Source organism: Xiphophorus maculatus, chromosome 18 (assembly GCF_002775205.1).
Source record: "Xiphophorus maculatus strain JP 163 A chromosome 18, X_maculatus-5.0-male, whole genome shotgun sequence".
Lineage (NCBI taxonomy): Eukaryota > Metazoa > Chordata > Actinopteri > Cyprinodontiformes > Poeciliidae > Xiphophorus > Xiphophorus maculatus.
The window spans coordinates 19,672,751-19,698,832 of NC_036460.1; the positions used below are offsets into that span (position 1 = coordinate 19,672,751).

The window sequence follows — 26,082 nt, forward strand, 5'->3', positions numbered from 1 at the left end:
TTGACCCTCTTTAGAACCAGATATTTTATTCATAGCTTTGCCTAGAACATCTGTGGCAATATTAGCGGCTGCTCTTTTTAAGTGAGGTTTAGCCAGGGCGAAACCTGATTTGACTAGGGGCGACACAAATCTGAATAATCTAGAGAATACCGCCCCTATACCTCTGCCGTACATCACCGGCGCCCCATAGAAACCAGGTAACGCGCCCCCTACCTGGTTATGGTAATAATGTACAAACCGGTGAGGATCATCTCTCAGATTTATTTGACTCATGTTACCCCTGATTTATACAGTTCTTCTCTTAAGGTAAATACTCTCTTTCACGCTGCGAGGGTGAGCCCGTATGAATGATCACCTTATCATCAGCCGTATTTTATACGAATGTTTCTCATCGAAGTTCATACAGTTATTATCTCAGGCTTCCTCGTGACCTCACAGGTCGAAAATGCAATTTCACGATTGCCTTTCCATAGGTAAAATCTATCGGAACGTTCTGGTCTGATTTCAGTTCTATTTGAATAGATTCGATATGTTTCCGCGCCACAGGAAGATAATCGGGGGGATTAAAGGTTTGAGTGATCATATCACCGAATTTACCGTCCACTTTAACCGTACGCAGCAAAGGAGCATAACTATCCCCCACTATTTGCTGTTCGACCACAGTCGCTGTAACAATAAATCATGTAAAATCCTGCTTGCATGTCCATTGGTTGAGAAGCTTTTCTATCAAAAGTTAACCATTTTCCAGGTTCCATGCCGAGCATGTAAGCAATCGGAGCATGAAAACGTATTTGATATTGTCCTCCTACTTGAAAGAATACTTTATTTACAAACGTATAAATCGGTTCAAAGTAAATGTCAGATTTTATTGCTCTAAGGACAGTTTCGATTTCTCCAACCAGATGTGTTGCGTTTTTGTAGTATCCGTGAGTAATACTTTCCCGAAACACCTTTTTCACTTTTCTATCCCTCCATTCAAAGTAAGCTAATTCTTCCGGGACATTATACCAGGTGTGGGGATAAGAAATCTCTGTCAAGGCAACTTGCCAGGAACCTTCTAAATTAATATGCTGTGCTAAATTCACACGAAAACTTGAAATGGTATTATCCTTAAAAACATTTAAACCCGCGTTTGAGGGTAAAGTAACGTAGAACCCTTCATCCTCTACCGAGCGCTCCATGATGTTGTGTCAGGTGTAAGATTTACTGCAGGTGTCTTTTATACATCTTGAAGGTCAGCCAGTCTGATCCAGCTGTTAAATTTCTGAGGCCAATTTTTCCACTGCACAAAAACCTGTTTAACCCCCCTTACGGTGCGTCGGTTTAATATCTTTTCCACTTGGTACATTTTATCTTTACACAGTTTCACTTTCTGAAGCTCCTCCTCATAAAAAGAACCTTGAATAGGTTCGTTATCAAGATCTTTCAGTTTATACACAGGAGGGGATCGAAGTATGGTATCAGCCACAGTAAACACTTCATCCGTAAAACTCTGCTCATATTTTTTATCAAAAACGCCGCGTAATTTAGATAATCGAACCAGATCCCCGGGTTTAAGCTTAGGTTTGGCATTCTTGCGACGTGTGCTCGAGGACGTACCATACAGGTTCTGAAAGATTTGAAAGGCATTTTTTGAATTCACTTCCATAGGGGTAGTTTTAATACTTGCATGGTAGCTGTGATTGTAGCTTTTCACCAAGTCTTGCACAACATCGACGTAACGACGGGTATTATTAGCGGTGAAATATCTCCACATTCTTGTTTTTAATGTACGATTAAACCTTTCAATCACTGAGGCTTTTGTTTCGCTTGCTGTGGCAAAATGCTCAATGCCGTGCTTTTTCATTAAAGCTTTAAATTTTTTGTTAAAAAATTCTTTACCCGCATCTGTTTGCAATTTTTTAGGAGTCTGACTATCTTTGAAAATGGATGCAAAGGCTTTTACCACTTCATCCGCAGTCTTCCTCTTTAAAATTCGTACGTATGCTCTTTTAGAAAATATGTCAATGACTGTTAATAAGTAATTATAACCATCATTTTCCTCAGCCAAAGCTTGCATGTCACAAAGGTCTGCTTGAAACTGTTTTAAAGGCCTCGTGACAAAAACTCTGTTTCTTGGGAAATTTATGCGTGCAGGTTTATGCAAAGTATAAGTGTCTTGTTCCGATAAAAAACCTTGTACTTTTTCCACCTTAACCTTCTTTCCCGTTTCATCCTCCAAACCTCTTCTCAATCTCTCTATTCCTCCTAAACTACCGGGATGTGACGGAGTGTAATATACCGTTTTCATTAACCTTTTCCCAGCCATCCTAGTGTCACCTGCTTTGATGGACGGATGATAAATAATGACAAAACCAGATCGTAGTACAAAGGATTTATTCTTGCTTTAATAGTAAGAAATCACAAACAGTACAATTATTTACTAGAAATTACAATTAAATGTTTTACCGATAATACGTGTATAAAGATATATTTAATGCTAGTCAATCAGTCATAAAACACAAGTAAAGGATAATGAGTAAAATACTTAAACATGCTAAATAAGATGAAGAAAAGGATAATACTTAAACTAAATCTATAGAACTAGAAAAATACAAGTCAGAACAGAAGAGAGATTACTTTTCATTCTGAGTGTAACACTCTGAAACAGAACGAAGCTGGTTGAGTTTTTCATCAGTGGACATGCTTTGATACATGTCGTTAATTGCAGTCTGGATTCCGAATGCCGATTTCAGTTCGTGTAAAACCGTTTCTGCAATCATCTTCACTTTTGCATCCTCAACCTGTATGTGGCGCTGCTTCAGCAATTTCTGGACAGCAGGAATGAATCGTGGAGTCAGGAGTCGCTGTGTGATGCGATGAAAGTGGAGTTGGTAATATTCTTCCTCCGGTATTTCCAGGCACTGATGCTGTCGCTGGCTTGGGTGATCTGTTTTGCAGCCGTAGCAGGTTTCCTTGACATACTTGGCACAGATTAAACTGAATAGATGCAGTAAGGCTGTTTTTACACCACCAATCAGCGTGCTCGGTATCCATCCATCAATTTCATCTTCTTGTTGAATTGGAGAAGGTGGAGGTTCGGAGTAGCCGGTTGCAGGCTCTCCAGAATCCTCTGCTGCCAGTGCTGGAGGTTGGGTGTAGGTGGTAGAAGGTTCCTCAGAGTCCTCTGCTGCTGCTGCTGCTGCTGCTGCTGTCGGAGGGATACCCTCTTCAGCTAGAGTACTCGGTATCAGAAATTTTGTAGGAGAGAGTGCTGGAGATGATGCTGATGAGGAAGAGTATAAAACAGGAGAAGGCGGGTAATATGGACCCATGTTGTAGCTTCCAGGAGACGGAGGAGTGAAGAGGCTCTCTGTAGAATAACTGGACTCGCCCCAGTTTGATCCCCATAGTCCATAGCTCCTTACTTCTCCCATTCTAAAGGTCTGGTGTCAGAAGTCCTCGCAGCGGTCTCGTTATATAAGGTAGAGGGGCGGGTCCTCAGAAGAGGGTCGGGCCAGAAGAGGATGGCAGGACAGGAAATGTCAGAGTTTTCTTCACTGCCAAAATATCGAGCCAGCAGCGAGATTTTCGGAACAGTTCTGAAATCCGATCCCCGACTTCCGTCATTTTCTCAGACCAGGCCTCAAATGGGAGAGCCAGCATGGTTCTGAATACACCACAGTCCACATTGAAAGCCTCCAACACAAACAGGTCTGGGGAATTCAGGCTCTCGCCCCTCCGTCTGCTCGCCCTTAAGGACCAGCGCCCAGATTCAGTAGTTTTCGATTCCCACACTGCGCTGAAAAGAATGTGTCCCTTTCCAATTTCAGTATCGGTTGGGAAACACTGTCTTCTGGTTTTCTTTGCAGATCGAGGGTCAGCTTCATCTTCTCTTGTATTTTGCTCTAAGGCCAATTCCATATCTTCATTGGCGCGAGGAATTGCGAGCCTTAGCACTGCCCAGTCATTATAGGTGAGGCTGCATGTATCCGATATCGGCGAAAGCTCCTCATCCTTGTCCAGCTGGTACAGGTACAGCTCTCCGGTCTCATAACGGAAAACATAACCCCATGACCCCCATAGACCATGAGGTTTTAAAGACCAGTCTGCCTTGAGGGATCCAAGTACCGGGCTCTGCACGCGGCACAGATAAAATTTCGATTTCTTTGGGGCATCCGTTCTAGGCCTGGAGTTGTCATAGATGGATATCGGGGTCTCGCATAGAAGAGACGTTCCGCCTGTCACTATTTCTCTTTTATCCACAGTGTTTGAGGCAGATGCATCAGGCGATGAAGGTGAGCTTACAGGATTATCCAACACTGGGCCCAAATCCGGTTTCACTGCTATTGGGATCTCATATACAGCAGCACGCTCTTCTTCTTGTTCAGCAAGCAGGTATTTGTTTGTTAACGGTGTTGACTTCATCATCTTAGCGAATGTCTTAGGGCTAGGTAACTTCGAATCCGTATCAGCTGATGCAGAGGAGGTAGGTCCATTTTTCTCAGCAGCAGGACGAACTCGTTTAGTTCCATTCATTGTAAAGTTCTTGAACAACTCTTACAAGTAGAGTGCTTGATTTTTTCCGACATTACTTATAGCAGAAACACTAAAGGCCGAACCCCTTGTCTCTGTTTCTATTGGCTAATTCAAACCCCCTAGAGGTCAGAAGGTGAAGGAATATCAGGTGTCGTAACAGATGGAGTGGGGGAGGGGTGGATATTAATAGCAATTAATGATTAGGGTCATAAATCAAACTGAGTTCTTTAATTGTACTATTTTTAAAACACATAGCCGGAATAACAGATGGCGTAACAGATGGAGTGGGGGAGGGGCGGATATTAATAGCAATTAATGATTAGGGTCATAAATCAAACTCAGTTCTTTAATTGTACTATTTTTAAAACACATAGCGGGAATAACAGATGGCGTAACAGATGGAGTGGGGGATGGGTGGGGGGGGGGGGGGGGGGGGGGGGGGGATTAATAGCAATCAATTAATTAGGGTCTTTAATTACTCATCCATCAAACTCCGATTAAATTTTGACAGAAGGGTGCCTATAGAGTCTCTCTTATGTCAATGTGTTATACCCTCCTGGTACTGATTGGTTGTTTCTGATCAGGCAGTGTATAAGTTCTAACAAAAGGGTAAAAAACTATTTTTTTTAAAAAAAAATCAAAGTTAAATACTGCAGCTCCAAATATATTAACTAATTAAAAGAAGAATGCAGAGTTTTTAACAAAGCATGGACTATTTTTCTGCTGAAGTCGACCGTAAAGTTGTGCGCTTAGTGGGTGGAGAACAGAGTAGTGCTTAAACTGAAACTCACCCCTAAATAGAAAATCATTTTGCTGAAAGTTTTCAGAATTTTCCAGGTTTGGGGTTTGGATTTCAGAGGGGGGGCTGGTTTCACTTTAAGGATCACAATTTTACCTGATGAAATATGAGAGAAGAACAAGAATTTGACTGATCAAGAACAGGATAAGCATCACAGAAAACAAAGGAGATCCTTTGCTGATGGAGCGATTCTGCAGAAGAGAAGGGGTTTTGTCTCAGTCTTTTGTTATAACTTCTGAACAATTTATCATCCAGCAAAATGTGTTGTTGTGACAGGTCTAGTTGGAAGTTCAACATATAACCACTAATCCATTAAGTATTATTAGTAGGGCTGAGGTGGAGTACTCTTGCACAGGTCACCAGTCTATCACATAACACAGGGAGGAACAGAACAATTCACCATGCGTGCACACATTCATACCCAATAGCTATTTAGAGAGAATACTCAGTCATGCAGATTTTTTGTTTCAATTAAACAGTGCTAACAAATGTGTTGTTAGTATTGCTGTGAGTCATGCTTCCCAGATTTACACACCCAGTTTTGAAACTTGAAAAATTCTAAAGTTTTGACTTACCAGAGTCAAATGAATAAGATAAAGCCTGAAAAAGCTTACACAGGATGTGATTTTCATTTCTACTAAAGCCATTGTTTTTAGTGAGGGTTTCAATTTGTACATTTAAAAATTTGGGAGCAGAATATTTTTTATTCCATAAAATGTATGTTTTCTTCTGAACTACAGTATATATAATTCTTCTACAAATTCTGGCTATTTGATTTGAGGTTCAATCTCATAGAAACCGTAGTTCACACTTGTAATATCTGAACTTTCTCTATGAACATGAATGTGATACATAAGCTTACCCGACATGAGAGAATAATTAAATCTAGTGTGTAATTAGTTGTGATCAACCTTCAAACTGAGAGGTTAATCCATTTCTTTCATCAGCTGTTCCCTCCAACAGCAAATTAAAAACCATTAGCAAATTTCACTACATAAATCTATGGCTTTCTATGTGACGATTGTTTTCTTTCTTCAGGTTATCCTTTATGTCTGGATCCATCTGAGAAAAGAAGGTATTTCTTAAGGTTCCATCCTGTTGTTGATATTCTGAGTGATTTTTTTTATATTTTCTGATGAAGGTGGCTGGGTCAGCAACAGTGGTCTGGGATCTGGTATTATGCATTGAAAAGGTCTAATACAGCTTCTGGTCAGCAGGTGAAAATTTAGCTCAATGTCCAATTTACTTACAGGCCTCTATGCCTCCAGTAGCAAGCATAGACTTTAAAATGTCTACACAGACAAGAAACATGTAGGCCAGTGAATGAATGCAAATAAATAAATGTTAAAAATACAGAGTGATAGATGACTGCACTCTAGAAATCAGAATCTCTATTTTTGTACGTGATAAGCCCGTCATTTAAATCCTAGCATATACACAAACAAATCCAGCAACACACACCCTGCCATGTAAGTTAAGAGAATAGATCACTGAGTGAAGAAAACAGATGGAAAATAAATGAAATATGGCCAAAGAGAGACAAATTACAGAAAAATGAAAGAACTGAGTAATGTGAACATGAAGAGAAACCAAGTGGTGAAAAATGAGTCAGTCAGTGATCAGAGTAAATGGAGTGAGAAGCAGACAGAGTTAAAGCGAGGGATCCATCCATCATGCGCTCCTGCCTCCGTCAGACACAAGTAATAGATGGGGAGATATAGAGGAGAGAGCTCACACTCCTCTTCTATCTGCCACCAGTCGCTATCTGAGTTTGCTTGTCAGGTCTGCTCCATTACCACAGACCCAGACAATTACTAAGAGGAGGGGTGGGTGGGGGGAATACAGTTAAAGACAAATACATGGACCCAGGCAAAAAAGATTGATAAACAGTAAAAAATGAATGCAGTTCTTTTCACACTTTGTATCTGGGAACAAACAAGAGCTACTGAAATGTTGTTGGCACTTTACATAAATGCATCATGATATTTAAAGTGTAACAAATCCCCCCGTGTGAAAGCATAACCTCACTCCTCACCAGTCTGAAAAATGATTCCAGCAAAGTAGGTGGAGCCAAAAGACAGAGGTGCCACGTGTGTGAATGAGCAGAGTGGGTAAGCAGGGCTGTGGTCAGCACCAAAGAAGCCCTTTTGCTAACTTAGAAACGTTGTCGCTACATTTAGTCAATTTATGTGCATACATACATATATCAATGTATGGAATTTATATGCGACTGAAGTGAAATGATTTTTTGAAAGTCTCTTGAGACATCATTTCATGTGAATTGAAATGCATTGAATACATTTCCATGACTCATAAAGTTGTCACTATTTATGTTGTGCTTCACCCGAATTCCTTGGATGCCAAAATCTTCTCTTGAAGATTACAATTTTGTAACAACATATTTGTGTTGAGTGTTTAAGAAATGTCATGATTAACTTCTGTAGTTAAGATGCATAATAAACATTCATGAACACAAATGGGGAAACTGGTAGTGTAGTGTATTCAAAAAAATGATTTTGAATGGGAATCAATAGGAAAAATAATATAGTAAAGGCAGAGATTGTACCTTTACTGCACTTTTGTTTAAAAAGCTGATGACTGAAAGAAGAAAAACAGAAATTCAAGAAAAATTTACAATTCACAACACATTATAGAGCCTGACCAAATTTTACGCCATTTGCAACAACACAGTGAAAGTTATTCAAAACTAAAATGGGCATATCACAAACCTAAAGTAACCTCATGTTTTTAACACCGTATATTTTGCTATTTATGCTTCATCTCAAACTTTGCTGTAGCAAACTGTGGTCCAGGGGCGCCCAAGTCCGGACCTCCAGGGCTACCATCCAAGATTTTTTAGATGCATCCTTTCTCTGACAAACCTGAGTCAAATTGCTCATTAACAGGTCTCTACAGAGCTAAATTAATCCTGGTGAGGGAATTCAGCTGTGCGACTTACAAGTGTAAGAGTAGAGATCCATCTAAATGTGGCAGGATGGCAGCTCTTGAGGACTGGACTTGGGCACCCCTGCTGTAGACCATTTTTCAAATGCCAATGATAAATGGTCTGTACTTGTACAGCTCTTTATCACGTCCAGAGGACCCCAAAATGTTTCACACTACATTCAGTCATTCACCCATTAATGCACATACACACACTGGTGAACGTAAGCTACATGGTAGCCACAACTGCCCTGGGGCAGTCTGACAGAAGCAAGGCTGCCACCGAGCCCTCTTACCACCACCAGCAGGCAAGGAGGGTAAAGCACATTGCACAAAGACACAACGGCAGATGGAGCAGTCATTCAAATCAGCCGCCCACAGGTTTCAGGACAAACTACTACCATGCTTGGTAGTTTTAAAAAAACTTTTCTCAAGTCTATGATGTTTAGTGTGACTGTAAAGCTTTTATTGTTAGAATTGTGTCTATTTAAAAATTCACTCTAAAATAGATCCTTCCTTTTCTCAACAGCAGTATGTTCAATTGCTTCTTATAAATTCTCTAAACTGAGATTACTCTATTTGTATTTAACTAACAGAATTTCGCATCACAAATCTGAGAAATGCCTTTAAGACAGCTTTCCAATGCAGATGAAAAGATCAAACTACCTCTGACCATGAGCAAGGTTTGGTTTTCTCCAAGGCAAAACATGCTATTCTGAGTTTTGGCTTATTCAGGAGGATAAGAGTCAAACTTACTTGTCTAAGTTTGAATTGAGGTAGTCAATTTAAATAAAACACCATCAAATCAAGGGATTACAATAGTGCCTCCATTTCTGCATTTTATATGATGATTCAAACCTTTAACTCAGAACAAAGTGCATTAATGTAATATTTAAAAAAAATGTCTCAAGTCTTTTGGCTTTTTATATCCCATTGTGTTTACTGATTTAGGGAATCATTATATCATCAACATGGCACAAACAGGTCTAATACCTTACTAAAAGAAAAGATGATAAAGATTTATCTCAAGGATGTTTAATATTCCTCATAAGGATTTAATCCTGTAAGTGATCACAGTGTAAAGCTCACCTCAAAGTGTTCTGTAACAGGAACAGACTAACAGCAATGGGAATAAAGAAAACCCAACAGTGCAGTGATGCCTTCTCTGTTTCCTGTGAGTGCCCTTCATTGTGCTGCAAAGTTATCAGTTATGAATCTGTTTTCACTGCATGAGGAAATAGATGGCTGGTGTGGGAGTTGGAGGAAAGTGTCAAATGTGTGAGTATCACACACTCTATGCATGGGACTTGGCAGCCCTGAAGCATAAGTTACTGTATTCCCACATGTTTATTTAAAGAGGCTGCAAGAAGAGGCATCCTTCATCTGACACCATCCGTCTGTTGTGGTATACACTAAATCAGCTGCAGAACCTTAAACCACTGGCATTTGGAAATTGTCTGTACAGACAAATCTAGAATCTTAGAGTAGCAGAAACCCTTGGTTAATAGAGGTCTGACATACGTGATCTTCTAGCACTAAACTTAATCCAACATCCGTTGGTAAAAAGACATCTTCAGATGGTCTGGGCAGAAATATTTTCGTAACTAAATATTGGGTAAAACAGAGGTGTCCCCAAAACCAGTCATCTCAGTACAGATGCACATCTATCCACCATCCATCTTCTGCAACTTAAGGCTGCATTTATCATTATCAAAACACTGCATTGATGAAATTTGTGTATGTCAAATACTTTCAGTGCATCACACTATAAGCTCACTCAGTTAATCAAAATTATAATTTTATTCTAAATCAAACAGCCTACATGTTTCCCTCAATGCAAATGTCATATTTCCAGTTTGAATAGAATATTTACATATCGTGTCGAAGAAGCTGGTGTACACAAAAATATGGTAAAACCATAATACTTCAATGTAAACACAACAACCCAAATCCCTATCTCCAGAGCCTTCTCTGCCTTTTTACACACAAAATAAATTGAATGTACTAACAGGTCACCGCAAAATATGCAAATGTAATAGTTTAATCATTGTGTTTGATTCAGAGTAATTCTTGGATTCAGCAGAGTGTTAAAATGGACTCAGGCCAATGGTTCTCCCTTTCATGGCTAATCAAATCAGCTCTTTCCATCCCCTTTCTGTCCAGTTTTAGTTTGTAGTCATCTGCCTTTACTTTCCCAAGTATGAAAAAGCAGAGGCAGCTGCTCGAGTATGCACTTTTCTTCTATAATTGACAAAACATTTGAAAGAAAAATGTAACTGAACAAAATCATTATGTATGTTTATATATTTTTTAACATTTATTTTACTATGATAAAGATCCATTGAGATAAAAAAAAGACTCTTTTTCAAGGGAATCCTAAATACCTGCATGCTTCCACTGCAAGTTGGTAGGACATTCTCAAACAAAACACTGATTTAACAAGAGTCTTGCTCTAATTTGATGAATATAAAATTACATTACATTATTAAAGTGTGTGAATAGTGATTTTGAAAAAAGTATCACTATTCATAGTTAATTCAGTTGGTCTGGATTTTACTTTACCCTATTTTTATACATTCACTTCATTCAATAGGCTAAGAATTTGTCTTTAGTAGAGAAGAACATAAAAAAACAAGGTCAGTTCAAGAGCGTAAGTCAAATTTAATGTTGGCTGATTCAAAACACTGATTAGTCAGATCTTTAAAATTAATTCCATGCTACATAAATAACTTTGACCATCTTCCCACACTCATACTAATTGTATTTTAAAAACTTGGAGCTAGCATGTCATTGCCAGTAATTTTGTCATGTAGGATTCTTTTGCAATAATTTTCTCAGCAAGTACATCTAACCATTTACCATTTTCTATACTTTGCAGAGTCAAAGGAGACCCACTGACCACCGATAGGTGCCTGATGGAGACCGCTCCATCGGGCACCTACCGGTGGTCAGTGGGTAAGAGGTGAGGTACATCCTGTACAGGTTTTCAGTCCATCACAAGACAACACAGAGACTCTCATGAAAAACAACTATATATGCACACACTCGGATGTAAAGGCACAGTAAAATGGCTAAGTTAACCATCCCGTGGTCTTAAGAGAAGCCGTGGGATGGGGGTCATTTAGAACCTCTTAGTTTTGTACTCGCACAGACCCACATGTGTTTTTAGGAGTTTTTGTGTATGTGGTTTCGGAAACAGACGGTCTGATGAAACAACTCCCCAACTTCCCTGCTGTCCAACCGTTACATTTGCCGCGCTCTTCCTGAGTGTCACTCTAAGATCATGGGAAGGTTAATCTGAATGTATGTTTTTCGACTGTGTATAAAAGTTGTAGAGACATACCACTGTGGTACGCTGTGTTTTAATAAGTCAGCCATCTGTACGGAAATTTTGGGAACCTTCATGCTTCCCTCTTCTGAAAAAAATTTGTAGAAACACTGATTTTATATTCCAACAAGGTATGGGACCTGTCCACACTACCAAATGTGCAAATAACATTCTTAATTACCATAGTACAACTCTTTGATTGGTCAGCATTCTGGTTTTGAGGCAAAACAATGGTTTAAAGGTGCTGATCTGCTGTTGAAACATCTCTGATGATGAGCTGAATAATTTGAATCCAATTAAGTCAGAGCTCCTCATGCGCCATCAGGGCATCTCACTCTAGCAGCCTTCATGATTTGGTTTATGAGCTATGAACTATGTACCATGCAGAGAATTTTATGCAAAGTACAATAATAGGGTGTGAAGGTTATCTGCTTTATTTGACTCATGAAGCCATAATACATGTGAAAAATATGTCACAGATTGTGAAATCAAAATAATATAAGTGGATGATGTAACTAGTTGAGAAAATTTTAGTACACAAGTTCCAGACGCTACATGATGGTGTGGTTTTGGCAAAGCAACTGATATGTCTTTCTGTCTGCTCAACACAGCACCCTTCTAATACTGGGGTGCTTGGCATTCAGCACACCGCTCGCTGTCTTTCTCCCAGCTTCCCCCCAGCCCCCTTTCTCTTCACCTCTCACTCTTTTTCAGCAGCATCTCTTACACGGTCTCCCTCGGTGCTGAGGCACTGCACCACTGAACCAGCATCTGCTCACATGTACAAACTGGGTTGATGTTAAAATGCCACACTGAAGAAGATATCATGCGTCTGTTGAAACCATCGCAAATACATTCTTTTGACATTTAAACCAAAAATCATTCAAACTGTTTAATTACAAAATGGCTAAATTTTTCTCTTTACCTGTGTCATTTCCACTGACTTTCTCCAAAACAAAAACTGCCCTTTTTGATCTCCGTTGCCATATTTCTCATCACAACTGTATCTTTAAACATATCTTTGTCTCATTCAACTAAACCAGGGTTTCTCAATTCTGATCCTCACGGACCACAGCCCTGCATATTTTAAATGTACCTCTATTCCATAACACCTGATTTAAATGATTTCATGACCTCCTCTACATGCCATCAAGTACTGCAGAAGCCTGTTAATCACCTACTTATTAAAATCAGGTGTGTGGCAGAAGAGGAACACCAAAACCTTGCTGAGAGAGTGGTCCCTGAGGACCGGAATTGACAAACACTGACCTAAACACATGATTTGCTCATATTTTAGCTGTAATTCATGTGACAAAGTGGTTCAATGTGTTTACCACTTGTCCCTTATTATCTTATTAATTTACTTATTCCAAAGTTGGTCATAATACTTAAATTTAAACATTACTTTGCAACTTTGCTTCACTCACTATCACAGGTTTGTTTGTGGTAGCACTATGCTGCAGTTTCCATCTATGTATATGTTTTGGTTAAAGCTAACACTTCTGGACCATTGAATGAATTTGTTTCTTTTGCTTCATGGAATATTTATGGTAAATTACTTGCTTAGTTTTTTTTTAAATCACTATTGTTTGTCCCTTGTAGATTCTGCAGCAGGGCAGGTGTATGGGTGGGGGCGGCCCAACATTTTCTGCTCAAATGGCTGGATGATGTCATTGATTACATCGCTGGATTCTACCAAATAGAGGGTTTTCGTTTGTGTATTGTTTTTTCTTTAAAGTAACCGTTTGAGTTGTCCTATATTGTATTGTTTATTTTGCAAAGCATTTAATTATGTAGATGAGTTTGTAAATTAGATAAATGACTTTATTCTTGTTTCTGTTTAGATTTTGTTGTTTGGTTTGACCTGTTTCATTGTGGTTTAGTCCAACCAAGCGCAGGTGTGCTGCCAATTGCCTATGAGAACAGTGAGTTCTCAGATGCCCAAAAAATGTAATAAAATCCATCAGAGGAAGCTGGAACTGATGGTGGCTGCTGTTTTTTGTTCCCCCTTTTGACTCTTTGACCATATTACTTTACAATTTTAATTCTCCAGAAGTCCCCCTTGCAGTTTTTTACACTTTGTCAAGTATAACCTCAAATTACAATGTCTTTTATTGAAAGGTTAAGTGTTTACACTAATGCATGTTGTCCAAGGTCCTGAGGTGGAAGGAAACTATTCTATGAATAAAAATCTGAAAACTGTGATATGCATATGTATTTAGTTGGCCTAGGTCCATTTTGTATAAACATCTAATGCAGCAATTTTGGCTCAAAGTCTTTTGGGGTGTGTTCCTAACAGCTTTGCACATCAAGAGACTTGGACTACAGCCAATTTTCATTTGCAAAATAACTCCAGTTCGGTCTGATTAGATGGGAAGCATCTGGCAAGAGCAATTACCAACACTTTTCAGCAGGTCATACCACCCATTATGTTTTGCAGGTGGGGCAAAGAGTTAAATTTTTCTTTAATCTAAACGGAGCAAATGTTTCCACATGCTGGATGTTTTGCGTGCTTTACAAGAGTTCTGGCAAAATCTCAAAATGACTTTTATTTTAACATGGCATTTTTCTCCATATCTACAATGGTGTTTCTATCAACAGGTTCATTAACCTGAATTAGTTCCTTCAGAGTTACCATGGATCTCTTGAATGTGTCTCTGATTACATTCACTTTGCCTATGCAGGTGTTAGAAGGCTTGCAGTTATGCAATGAACAGAATTTCAGGTAATCCTAAATGAACTGGATTACCTGAAACGTCTCACCAACTTTATTTACAACCTGCTGGTTTTTCAGTTTTCCTTATTCCATTTGCTCATTAATCCACTCTAACAAACTTCTAACTTTTAAGGTAATTTGGTTGCACTTTTTATTAAGAGAAATTGGGCTGGATACAAATGCATACGAGAACATGTGAAAAAGTTAAAAATAATATGAATACTTTTACAAGGCACTGTATAATAATTAAATTCATTGTATATACACCTTAGACATTTTAATTTTCTGAACTATAAATTTCTAGCTAACCTTCCAATAGTAGCAAAATAAAAATCTCTCTTTTCCCACAAAAAGAAAAGAAAAAAAGAAAAATTGAGCTTCTCTGAGTGGGTTCACACTCTCTGTCTCTCACACAGCCAAATCAATCAATAAGACTTTTCACTCCTCAAGAATTTAAACTTCTCTTTAGTATCATTATTCAATTTAATATAGACAGAATTATAAGTATTTTACATTATGCCAAAAATAGCTACTATATTGTATAAAAGTTGGCTCAGACTGCTTTTAGATCATTTGCCTCTTTAAAAACCACAAACAAAAGACTGGGCCATGCTAAACCTATGCCTGCTATGCTGACTCTCCGGTGATTATATATCATTTCATCCTTCTGACTGCAGGCAAAACAATTATATTTGTGCAGTGTATTACATATTGCAATTGAAATAGCTTGAAATGAAGGTTAAGGTAAGACAGAAATGCATTTAAACAATTATACTATGAGAATATTGCATGAGAAAAATAGCCTTGATTTGAACTTTGCACAGTGAAAATATAGAAACACAGAAAAGTAGGCAACAGTATAAACACACAACACATCTTTTTGAGATAAAACCCCTAGGTGTTTATAATAGTCCCCCTTTAAAGCTAAATTAAAAATGCATAAAGAAAAAAGTAAACAGATTCCGCTACACACTTAAACACACAATAGGCTGTAGAGAATAAATTAATTTTAAAGATTTTATTGCAGGAAAGTATAAAACTATGTTCACATTTATACAATAAATGCAAACTAGGCACCCACAAAAACATCACCTCCAACAATTAAGTTTTTCTTTTTCAGAAATTTTAGAGATGTGCTACATTAAAATTTAAATATAGCTGTTTTATAATTATGCACCTGATTATGCAAGTAATTTTAGCATGAGAAAGTCAAAAGTTCAGTTAATTTACTGGTCTTCCATTTTGCATTATTATAACTCTAGAAAAAAAAAGTCTTACAATAGTTAGAGGTACAACCACCCAATCAGGAATTGTATCAACAAAAACATTATGTATATATCTGTTTTACACAACTGTTGAGGATCTTAATTGGACAGAAGGTGCTGAATTATCAAATTACAACCTAAATGTCAAAGCTCAACAAAATGTCTCTGTAAAACAAAGTAGCTCCACATGCAGCATAAATATTATACACCAATAACCTATAGTTGAGTTAATGAGCACTTCTGATAAACTAAAAGACAAAACTAGGCTTACTAATGATGCCAAGACATTTTGGCTATTCAACTTGAAACACAATGAATGTGATTGCTCTGACTTAGAAATTTAGATGACATAAATGAGGCATGTGCTGCAGATTTTATTTTTTCCACACTTTTATTGATTTATTTTGTTTCTAAGTTCATAATATACCCTTAGATTTATGGGGGTTAAGGAATTTTTATTTAGAATTTGGAAATATTTTTTAAAGGTCAGCATTAGTTTCTTTAAAAAAAACTTGATTTGTATCACCAGCCAAAAATATCTGAAACATGAAAGAATATTTTAAATAAACAAGTTTCCCTAAATAGATCCTTGCATTGTGAAATTAATTACAAGTATAAGTTTATTTTCTGAAGTTCTGTGGTACAAAAGTTTCTTGAGTAAAACATTAGAATTAACAGCCACAAACATCTGAATAAATCTAGAAATAACACTAAAGCATATTCATTATTAGTTTTTGCTAAATGAATTTTACCAAGAAAAAATAAATAAGCACAGCTATCTTCTTTTCTTAACCCTGCCGTGGTCTTAGTGCTCAGGAGAAGCACGACAAATGTCACGGTCGGACAGCAGGGAAGCGCGGGGTGGGGGGGTTGTCTCATCAGAAGGTCAGTTTCCAAAAACACACAAAAATAATCTCTTAAAGTGTGGGGTCACACAGACCACACACAAGGTAAAAAACGTGTTGCGTCTAAATCAGGGTTAAAAATTCACCTTTTTGCCAATAAAAAAATATTTGACTCCATAGGTTATTTAACTTACAAAATTATAAGCTGCTTCAGAAAATGAGACTTCTTTTTTCCTTTCTAATATGTAACACACTCCCATCACTCAAGCAAATCCCTCCTACTCCATGTTTAATACAGTGTGAATCAATGCATTGAAATCATGATAAAGTACTTCACATTGTCAAATGTTGCACCAGCAGGAAAGCTGAAAGGCTTTGAGTCTTAAATGTCACGTGATATCTACCCTACAATCTCCAAACTACAGTATGCTGCTCTACGTTTTACAGGACAAAAAAAAAACTTAGAAGCTCTGACAAAGAAAAGCGTAAATATAACTCCTCAGAAATTACAAGGTTTGGCAGCAGTTGTGACTGGTTGCTCTAATCCCTTGCATAGATTTTCAGACATCTTCAGACTAAACCCTCAATAAGCCAGACGGATAGTAAAGCATCACCTCCGCAGCCTGTTTTAAACTGGAAATCAAGGTCAAACGATGGCCTAAACCCATATAAACTCCATCCCCTCAGTGCACGAGGCTCCATTTTGCTGGATTATGTTTGATTATGTATTTGAGCCAGCCAATCCAGTCTATCCTTAAATGCAAATGAGAGATCAAATCCACAATAAAGAAGCTGTGATCAGCAGCTGGTGTTCTTTTTTTAATACTGTCACCATTAGAACTAGTGATCCCTCTTTTATAAAAACTGACATGTCAAGTTTGAACTCCTATAAAAGAGGAGCTGTACTAAAATGAGGTTCCTCACTTATCTACATCAAAGTTGTTCAGCTACATATATGAACTCAAAACTGGGCCAACAGAGCATGCACTTCACCATCAATCAAGGCAGCTGGAAGGGTGGCCAAGGGTTCTTGTGGGCTCCCAGCAGACATTAATGGGATAAAATAAAACTAGAAGGGCACTTAGAGATTACATCCTCCACTAAGGCCAGTGCCCCAGTTTTCAGTTTTATAGAGAGTGATCTGGATCCAATTAAATATAATGGATTCTTATTTCACCCATGTTACAAATCTCCTCTAAGTTTAATCAAATACAACGAGCAGTTTTTTCTTCTTCTGTAATCTCACTGACAGACAAAACACAGTTGTGTTTGTTACAGGCCTGTTAACTGTCAAGGATTCGGCTGTAGAGTCACATCTTCAAGCCAAAAGTAAGTTTTGCAAGTGCAAAACAAAGTTTTACCTGATTTCCATACAAATGTACTCACCGTTCAGGAATTGGCAGGAAACAGAATATAGCACCTGCAGCAGCTTCCTGTTGGCTCATGCTTTCACATCCTTGCAGGTTAATCACTAGCTGTAGCCTGAAGGATGTCTTCATTTATCAAAATATAATTACAAAAAATCTTGTAAACATATCACAAAAAATGTCAACTCTAACAGTCCAAACAGCAACAATCACACAGCTTGTCAATAGAATAAGTTCTTAAATTACTTAATGACACAACATATTCAGAAAAAAAAGTTTTAATTGATCTAATAACTCATTTAAATGTATGATCGATTGATTTCCTCAATTCTCAAAACCAAATATTAAAGCATCCACAATCGATGGGGATTTTAAAAAAATCCATATTTATCATATCAAAAACCTCTAATACTTACTTCAAATGGTATTCTAAATACATTTTGAAATATTACTTTTGCATCAAGTTTTCTTCTTTGTGAGAATACTTTAACTTTCAGGTTCTGACCTACAAAATAATGCTCTGTTGGAGCAGATAGAAAATGGTCTGACAGTTAGAATTATGAACAAATTGATTTTTAAGGCTAAATGTGATCCTAAACCTTTGATCAGCTGATAAACAGCCAGTTTGAGTTAAAGTAGTAATTAATGAAAAAGTAAATGGCACATAACATTACAGAACAGACAGTCTGCTTCACTCCAACACCACTTTGCCAGCTGCAAGTGGAATATTATATTTATCATAAAGTAACCAGATAGATATTGATCACCTCAGTAAGTGTGCGTATTTCTTAAATACTGCATCATTTCTTGAAAGCACCTATAATGTAGTTTTAGTGCTGAGATTTTACATCAAACTGCTCCTCTACAAGTAGCTACTGTACTTTAGTAACCACCGAAACAATTGGGTAAATAAAATCCACCCATCTATTCATCCATCCATTGTCTATACAGGGGGTCTTCAAATCCAGACCTCGAAGGCCAGTGTCTTCTAACTTTTAGATGCGCCTCTGATTCAACACACCTGAGCCAAATAATGAGGTCATTAGCAGGACACCTGATAACTTCATTGCATAATGAGGAGGTAATTACGCCATTTGATTAAGGTGTGTTGGACCAGGCACACATCGAAATGCCTTCGAGGTCTGGATTTGAAAGTCTATACCCCTATTCTTACAGGAAACTGGGAAGATAGAGGATTGTTACGGGGCGGCTATCTCCAGCAGTTACTGGACAGGAAACTCAGAAAAACCACATGCACAAACTCATACATAAAGGCAATTAAGAGAAATGAATTCACCCATCAGGCATGTTTTAGTGTGTGCCAGGAAGCTACAGTACCTAAAGAAAATGCTCTCATACATAGAGAGAAATATATAAACAAAGTACAAAGTAACTTTGCTTTTTGCTTAACTTTGCTTTTCTTAGTTTCCTATTTTGAGGTATTGATCATTTAAAAGGTTTGCTTTCATTACATCTTATAGAGATAAAGCTATTTTTGAGAAATAACTTTTGTCTTAAAATAACATTTAAAAAAAGTCTACTAGTGGTTACTAAGGCCTTTGTATCTAGTCCTATGCAGAATATCTGGCTTCAGCTTAACATAAAACAATCAAGTGTTCCTATTTAACCACTAATGCAAAAGAAATTAAAAAAGACAGATAAGATACACAGTAGTTATTTTATTACCTAACTGTGAGTGTGTCTTCTTGTTTCCATGGCAGTGGAAAAGTATTCTGTTCATGAACTGTATGTATTTCTATTTCTGAGGGGGACATGGAAATGCATTAATAGTGCATTTACCAAAAAAAGAAAGAAAAATCACCAGAACACGAGTATGTTGTGTGCTGACTATAGCACATGTGTCAGGTTCACAGATAATTTAATGAATCAAGGTCATTAAAAATAACAGTAAACAAGAACTGTGCTAACTTGCTTCCTAATTATACAAAAGCATGACAAGCATAAGTCTTTTTTTTTCATGTCTTAGCAGATAGCCAGTCTCTCGAGGGACGGTAAACTTGCTTGAGCCATCAGATTTAGTTTACATTAGCAAGGATTTCATTAGGCATGCAAACAAAAATTTATGAATACCATGTTTTTTTTTAAAGAAAAGTGAAGCATGGCCTTGAAAATGTTTTTCTTCATATAAAAGTCTGAACGTGTGGCATGCATTTGTATTCAGCTCTCCTGAGTCCATATTTTGTTGAAACATCTTTTGCTGTAACCTGGTAAAATCCAGCCCCATTTTTTATGCTTTGCTTTGCACACAGGGTTTAGAGAACCTCGACTATTGAGAAACAATCGCTTGCTGGCGGCATGGACTCTGTTGAAGTTTTACATTTTACCCAGTCGCTAACGTTTGACCATGATGTATGTAATGTTTCAGTTCAATTAAGTTTACTGGAAATTGCCTGTGTGGTAAACAACCCCATGTGGAGTAGGGACACAACATCTTTGCCGGCAACAAAATGTCTTATATGTTCCTCTTACTCAACTGTAATTGCTCAATATTTGAAAGTGTGGCTAGGAAGCATGTCACGGCTTCGTTCACGTCATCTGCTTCCATTGAAAACTACAAACCTATATAGGCAGACAACAAATCAAAAACAGCGCAGACCGTTAATCTCAAAGGCCTGATTGAAATACAGCTGCAGAAATCAAACTAAGTTTGAGAAATCTGACAGCGCATTGAAATGAGATGAGAATCGAGTGGCAAAGCAATGGCCAAGGCTACCTTTGCTGCAATTATAGGATGATATTTGGGGAGGTTACCTACCAGTTCTGCAAATTGACAGACTGATGTTGTTGCACATTTTTCCTTGTCTGGACTTTGACTGGGATATTCCAAGCAAGAATTTTATCTAAAACATTCCATGTAGTTGTGTAGACAGTATTAAAGCTGTGTATGTGTGCAACTCCTCCAGAGTAACCATAGGCTGCTCCACTGATTGTTGCTGCCCTTGCCCATCTGTCAGTTTATCTAGATGATCATGAAATGGAAATTGTCAGTTATGCCATAACCTTTAAATTTTCAGATGATTGATTGAAAAGTATTCTGACAGAATAGCTTGGGGACACTTTCTCTATAACTTGGTTTTGCTTTAAATTTTTTCACAAAATCCATGATCAGTGTATTGTATTCCTTTGTGATACGCTTTGCTTATTAATGTTCTCTACTAAACCTCTGAGACTTTTCACAGCTGTATTTATACTTAATCATACGCAGGTGGACTATATTAACCAGTTAGCTGGCTTTTGAAGGCCGTCGGTTGAATTTTATTTTGTCAGAGTTAAACCAGCTGAATACAAATACCTTCCAGACATTTTAGATTTCCTTTTATAAACGAGAGGATATCAATTTTTAAAAACCAGGTATCGTTTTTTCTTTCACTTCACAATTATGTGCTATTTTGTCTTGATTTGACAAAATGTGGAAAAAGTTAAAGGGTTCGATGCAAATCCCTGTATGTACGAGCTAATAATTAGTTCAAAATGATGTTCAGCAGCACTACAGAAGCACAGCTGAGTCACAGGTCTGCCGATCGTGGGACAAAAATTAGGAAACTAGTAGCCATATTTGTATCTGTGATTATATGTGTTTTAAATGGGGCTACAAGCCAATGCAAAACCCAATCAAAATGCAAATGGGGCAGTGAGCAATGAGGAAAATGTACCAGATAAAGATCAGCTGATGAGCTGACACAGCAACCTAAACTGTTACCTGAATAGTGTTGCTGGTCTCTCTATGTGTTCATGCCTCCATTGTGAAGCAGACAGACAGTGAACATGCACTGGATTGTCCCAAATAGTGCATAACTATAGTACAGACTTTATTTTACACATGCTTTTGGAACTTATCCTCAGGGATTATTTCACAACACTGTAACACCTCTTTTCTGTATGATTTTTCAATCATTATTGTCCCTTTCCCCACCAACCTCCCTCTCCAACTGTTCAACTCTGCCCTCCCAATCTATTTTATTCCATTACCTTCTGTTGTCCTCCCATATTTTCTCCACTTACCTTTTCAGTAGACCACCCTCTCTGCTGCTATTACACCCCCCCAGCCCCCATCATCTAGCTCATCTCCTCTTCCTACACCCTCTCTGTATTCCATCTGAGCATTCTCCCCACCCATCCTAACAACTCCCTTTTAGCCTCTCCTTTCTCACCCAGCCATCTGCCACCCACCCCTGACAAAACTCTGACTCCTCTGTCCGTAATTCTTATTTCGGCCGTTTCAGACCCCCTTTTAACCACCATGACGCCCCTCTCCTTTCCTCGTGTCTTTAATCAAACGAGAGGATATCAATTTCTCCCTGAGTCGTGTGGGAGAGAAAACACCAGCGCCATTATCTCCTTCATCTGCCTGCTCTTCCATGGACTTAACTTCCAACATTAGAAGAAAAATAAATTTATGACACATTTCTTCCATGTAATAGAGCGATTTAAACCAAAAGGGTGATGAGAGAAACCAACTGTACAGAAAATGAAATTAGAGCCTACCTGTGCGTCTCCTGGTGTTATCTCGCCTTGCTTGATAAGCCAGGTGAATACCCCTCCTCAGAAAAGAGCCTCTTAAATAATCCTCCTCCTGATCTCACACGCGTCTTTAAGCCAAATAAGCCACCATATCCACTTTTCTCCGTGTTTGTCGCCGCGCAACGGGGTCCTTAAGGATGGTGAGGGGGAAACAAGGCGTTTCAGTTTAGTTCCCGCTGAGCATGCACCAAAAAGACCCTTAAACCGCCCGGCGGCAGCCGCTCTGACCCACAGCGGTCCACAAATCAGCTGGGACAGGAATGAAAGAAAAGATGGATGTGACGCTCCAGTTAAACCGGCGCACAGCCACTCTTTACTGAGATATTTCCTGTGTTTTTTGTCCACACGATCGATTAATCAGAAGCGAAAACTAAAAAAAAAACAAAAAAAAAACCACCCAACTGCCGAGGGCTGATACTGCTGGAATCCGGTGTCTGAAGCGGAACTCAGAAACCACAGTGCGCTCTGGTTTTCGATCCGCTCTCTGTGGACGATGCTCCGCGCGTCTCCATTCAGCTGTCACTGCTGCACATTTTACTCATCTTTGCATGCATTGGATCCACATTTACCTTTAGGAAAGATAATCCCAGCCGGTTGATGGAGGCTGATATTACGTGCTAAACGTTTTATCTTGTATTTAAAAAATATATATAGGAAGCAAGAGTTCACTTTTTTAAATAAAATAAATTATAGGATCACTCCGTTATTAGCGGGTTTTCACCTCTTTTCAGTGCCAGAAGTGACTTTGTCTTGACCTCTCTCCTCTCTCCGCATTGCTTCCTCCAAGGAAATATGCCGGACACCAACAGCGTGGGCAAGCTTTAAAAAGCGCTGCAAGCTCAAGACAGAAATCAGCCTCCGTCCCCTATTTCGTTCCCAAAAAAAAAAATCCGCTCCAACGACGCGTCCCTCTTCCTGCAGTTACTTTCACACTGTGCGGCGGTTTGTCCCGGGAGGCGCTACGCCCACCAGCTCCTTCTCAGGTCTCTCCCTTTCCCTCTCCCTCCCCTGTGTCGGCGTGCAGCCCTGTCTGTAGACGAGTTGCTGCTCCAGGATTAGGCTGCAAGCTGCTAATAACAGATGGATGCGATATGACGCCGGTGGGTGATGCGATCACCGAGGCGTTCGCCCGGCAGAAGTGGGTGATACATATTAGGGTCCGCCAGCAGACTCTCCGGTCCACACGGCTGGAGGTACTTGAAGCGCGGAGCGGGGACTTCAAGGTGGGCCCATTTAAAGTTACTGCTATTTTAGTCTTTGATTAATGTATCCAAACTACCCAAACTTTTTTTTTTATTACATTGTGGTCCAAGACAAGAATAGTGGAGTACTGCTTAAAGTTACACAGTCAAAAGATAACAGTAAAAAATTAGTTATTTGGCCTGGCATAGAGAAAAGAGTGGGATTTCATTTCTTCACCATGCTATTCATTCAATAAGAAATGTTAGGAATATTTAGTTTGAAGCTAAATATTTAACCTACTTCATTTTTAGTTTGGAGCTCAATATTGTTTCTTAACTAAATATTTAGTGTGGAGCCGAATATTTAGTTAGTCATATAAATATTTAGCTAACTAATAAAGTATTTAGTTAGCAAGCCAAATATTTAACTTGCAAGCTAAATATTTAGTTCAGAGCTAAATATTTAGTTTGCTAATTAAAAAATGATGCCTTCTCTTTAAAGGGATTCATGATTAAACAGACTTTATTTAAGAAACATTTATTTTATATGTAAAAACAAAACAGTAATATGCAGGAAATTGTGTTTTTTATACATTTTAATAAAATATTGTCGTAGCATGTTGCCATGTTGTTTACACAGAGATGCATTCTGCATAAATGAGGTATGCTTGGTCTAATTGCGCTTAGCTCCATCCAGCCAAAACAGCAATGATGTCATTAAGCCTTTTCCATTTGAGCCAAGCAGAAATCACAAAGAGTAATAAGCATGAGGCGGACCAAACGGAGGGAGATGAAGTTGTTGGCCAAAGAAGCTGGTGTTTGTCCTGCTGCTGCCACTTTCAACTTCATAAATGAAACAGTGAATGATACATCTGGTCAGACTGTGTGATCCGGTAAGCAACACCTGTTTAGGATCTGGTCATGGGTTCTGGTTTCACATTCAGTATCAGTGGCAGTGGCAATAGCTTTTAGCATTTAAAAGAGCTTCCAGAAAAGCCTGTCGCTGATATTTCTCCCAAATATGAAAGTAGTTGTAGCTTAATGTAAATGTATCATGATGTAGAGAAATTTGTAGCCCTATAACCAAGCAGCCATTTTCACGCTTTGCTGTGAAGCACATTGTTGTAATTGTTTAAAGTAGTCTTGAGCAATAGTTCTTGTGGGTTTTTAAAGGTTTTTCAAAGCTCTTTTTTGGACTTTGGCATCTTCATTTTCTTTAATGTCCCTTACACTCCTTGCGCCTCACCAGAATTTTCTTTTGTGTTCTGCATGCTTAAATATTAGGACAATTGGAGGGCAAAGGAAATTCCACATCTAAAAGAAACATTTAATTCAAGTCAATACTATTTGAAAGTCTTTGAGAAGTATCACAAACCCAGTAAAGTTCTCATTCAGGATATTAGAGATGCACCCACTGACTGCCATGTTTCCAACTTAAAGTCCTTACAAAATAGCGTGTATGTTGCACTATACTCTTTCATTATCTTTCGTTATGTTTTGTATTATTTCACACTCAACATTGAGTGCTTGTAACAAAGAACCTAACGATTTAATCCAGAATTAGTTATGTGCTGAGTTGTTTTATGTGTTTTTACTGGTTTATCCTCTTATTTTTGGAGCCTTTTAGCCAGAATAATTCATTGGTCAAAATTAAGGACCCGATGAACCAAGCAATCCTCTGAAATGTGTCAAAGTAAACCGAAAAAGCTTTCAGAGCACAAGAAGAAAAAAGAAATCCTTTGACAGACTTTTTGAAAGCCTTTCAGAAATATTGATAACTGTCAATTGACAAAATTACAAAAATCTGTTTCCTTGCAAGCAAAATATAGCAATGAGGAATGGCTAAAGAAATGTGCACCATACAGTGTTACATTTGTTGTGAGGCTTTGTATTTGAGATTTTACATGCCAAATAGATACTCTAAATTTGTGTTTGATCAAAAGTTCCACATTTCCATGGCTTTTCATGTTACATGGCAGAGCAACCTCTTCTAACACGAAATATTGCTTTTACACTCCCTCCTTAGTTCATATCGAGCAAACAAGATGTAACATGTTACACGCTTCAGAGAGGCTGCCACAGTAAAGGAATTTGTTGACAGGATGTAGCGGCTGTGTCTACCCGACTAACTTAGGCTGCTCCCAGCACAACAGATGACTCCAATATTTATTTATCAGCAAGAAAGCAATGAAAGCAACATCCCAATTATGACAAAGATCATTTGTGCAAGCACAAAAAGTGAGCTTTACTTAAAGCTTAAAAGTTTTCCTTTCTGTCAAGTTCCAGTCTTATTTGCAACAGGGAGAGAGATATCATGCTTCTTCCTGTTACTGATTAGGAGGAGAAATTAGTTAGCAGCAACAATTTGTTAAACAATGATATGTTTTCACAGTTTGCAACCATTAGAAAAAAGAAATAGCCAACACAATAGGCAGATTATTCGGCTCACTTTCCAGGTTCTGCAGGGTTTCATAGATAATAAAGGGTGAGTGTTCTATCTCATTAGCAGGAGATGAGATAAATTACATGGTGCACTGCTGGCAGAGCAGAAAGTAGTTCTAGATTTTAACTGGTTGTG

The 26,082-nt window shown here is 38.3% G+C and overlaps 1 protein-coding gene across 2 annotated transcripts in view; it reads right to left on the reverse strand.

Moving 5' to 3' along the window:
* LOC102229148 (leucine-rich repeat and fibronectin type III domain-containing protein 1-like protein) overlaps positions 1-23,286 on the reverse strand; it is a 192,813-nt gene extending 169,527 nt beyond the window's left edge. For both annotated transcript variants that reach the window (XM_023351849.1, XM_023351848.1), the window contains exon 1: positions 22,288-23,286. The gene's annotated coding sequence lies outside the window, so the exon portion shown is untranslated. The remainder of the gene's footprint in view (positions 1-22,287) is intronic.
* Positions 23,287-26,082: the final 2,796 nt, after the last annotated feature.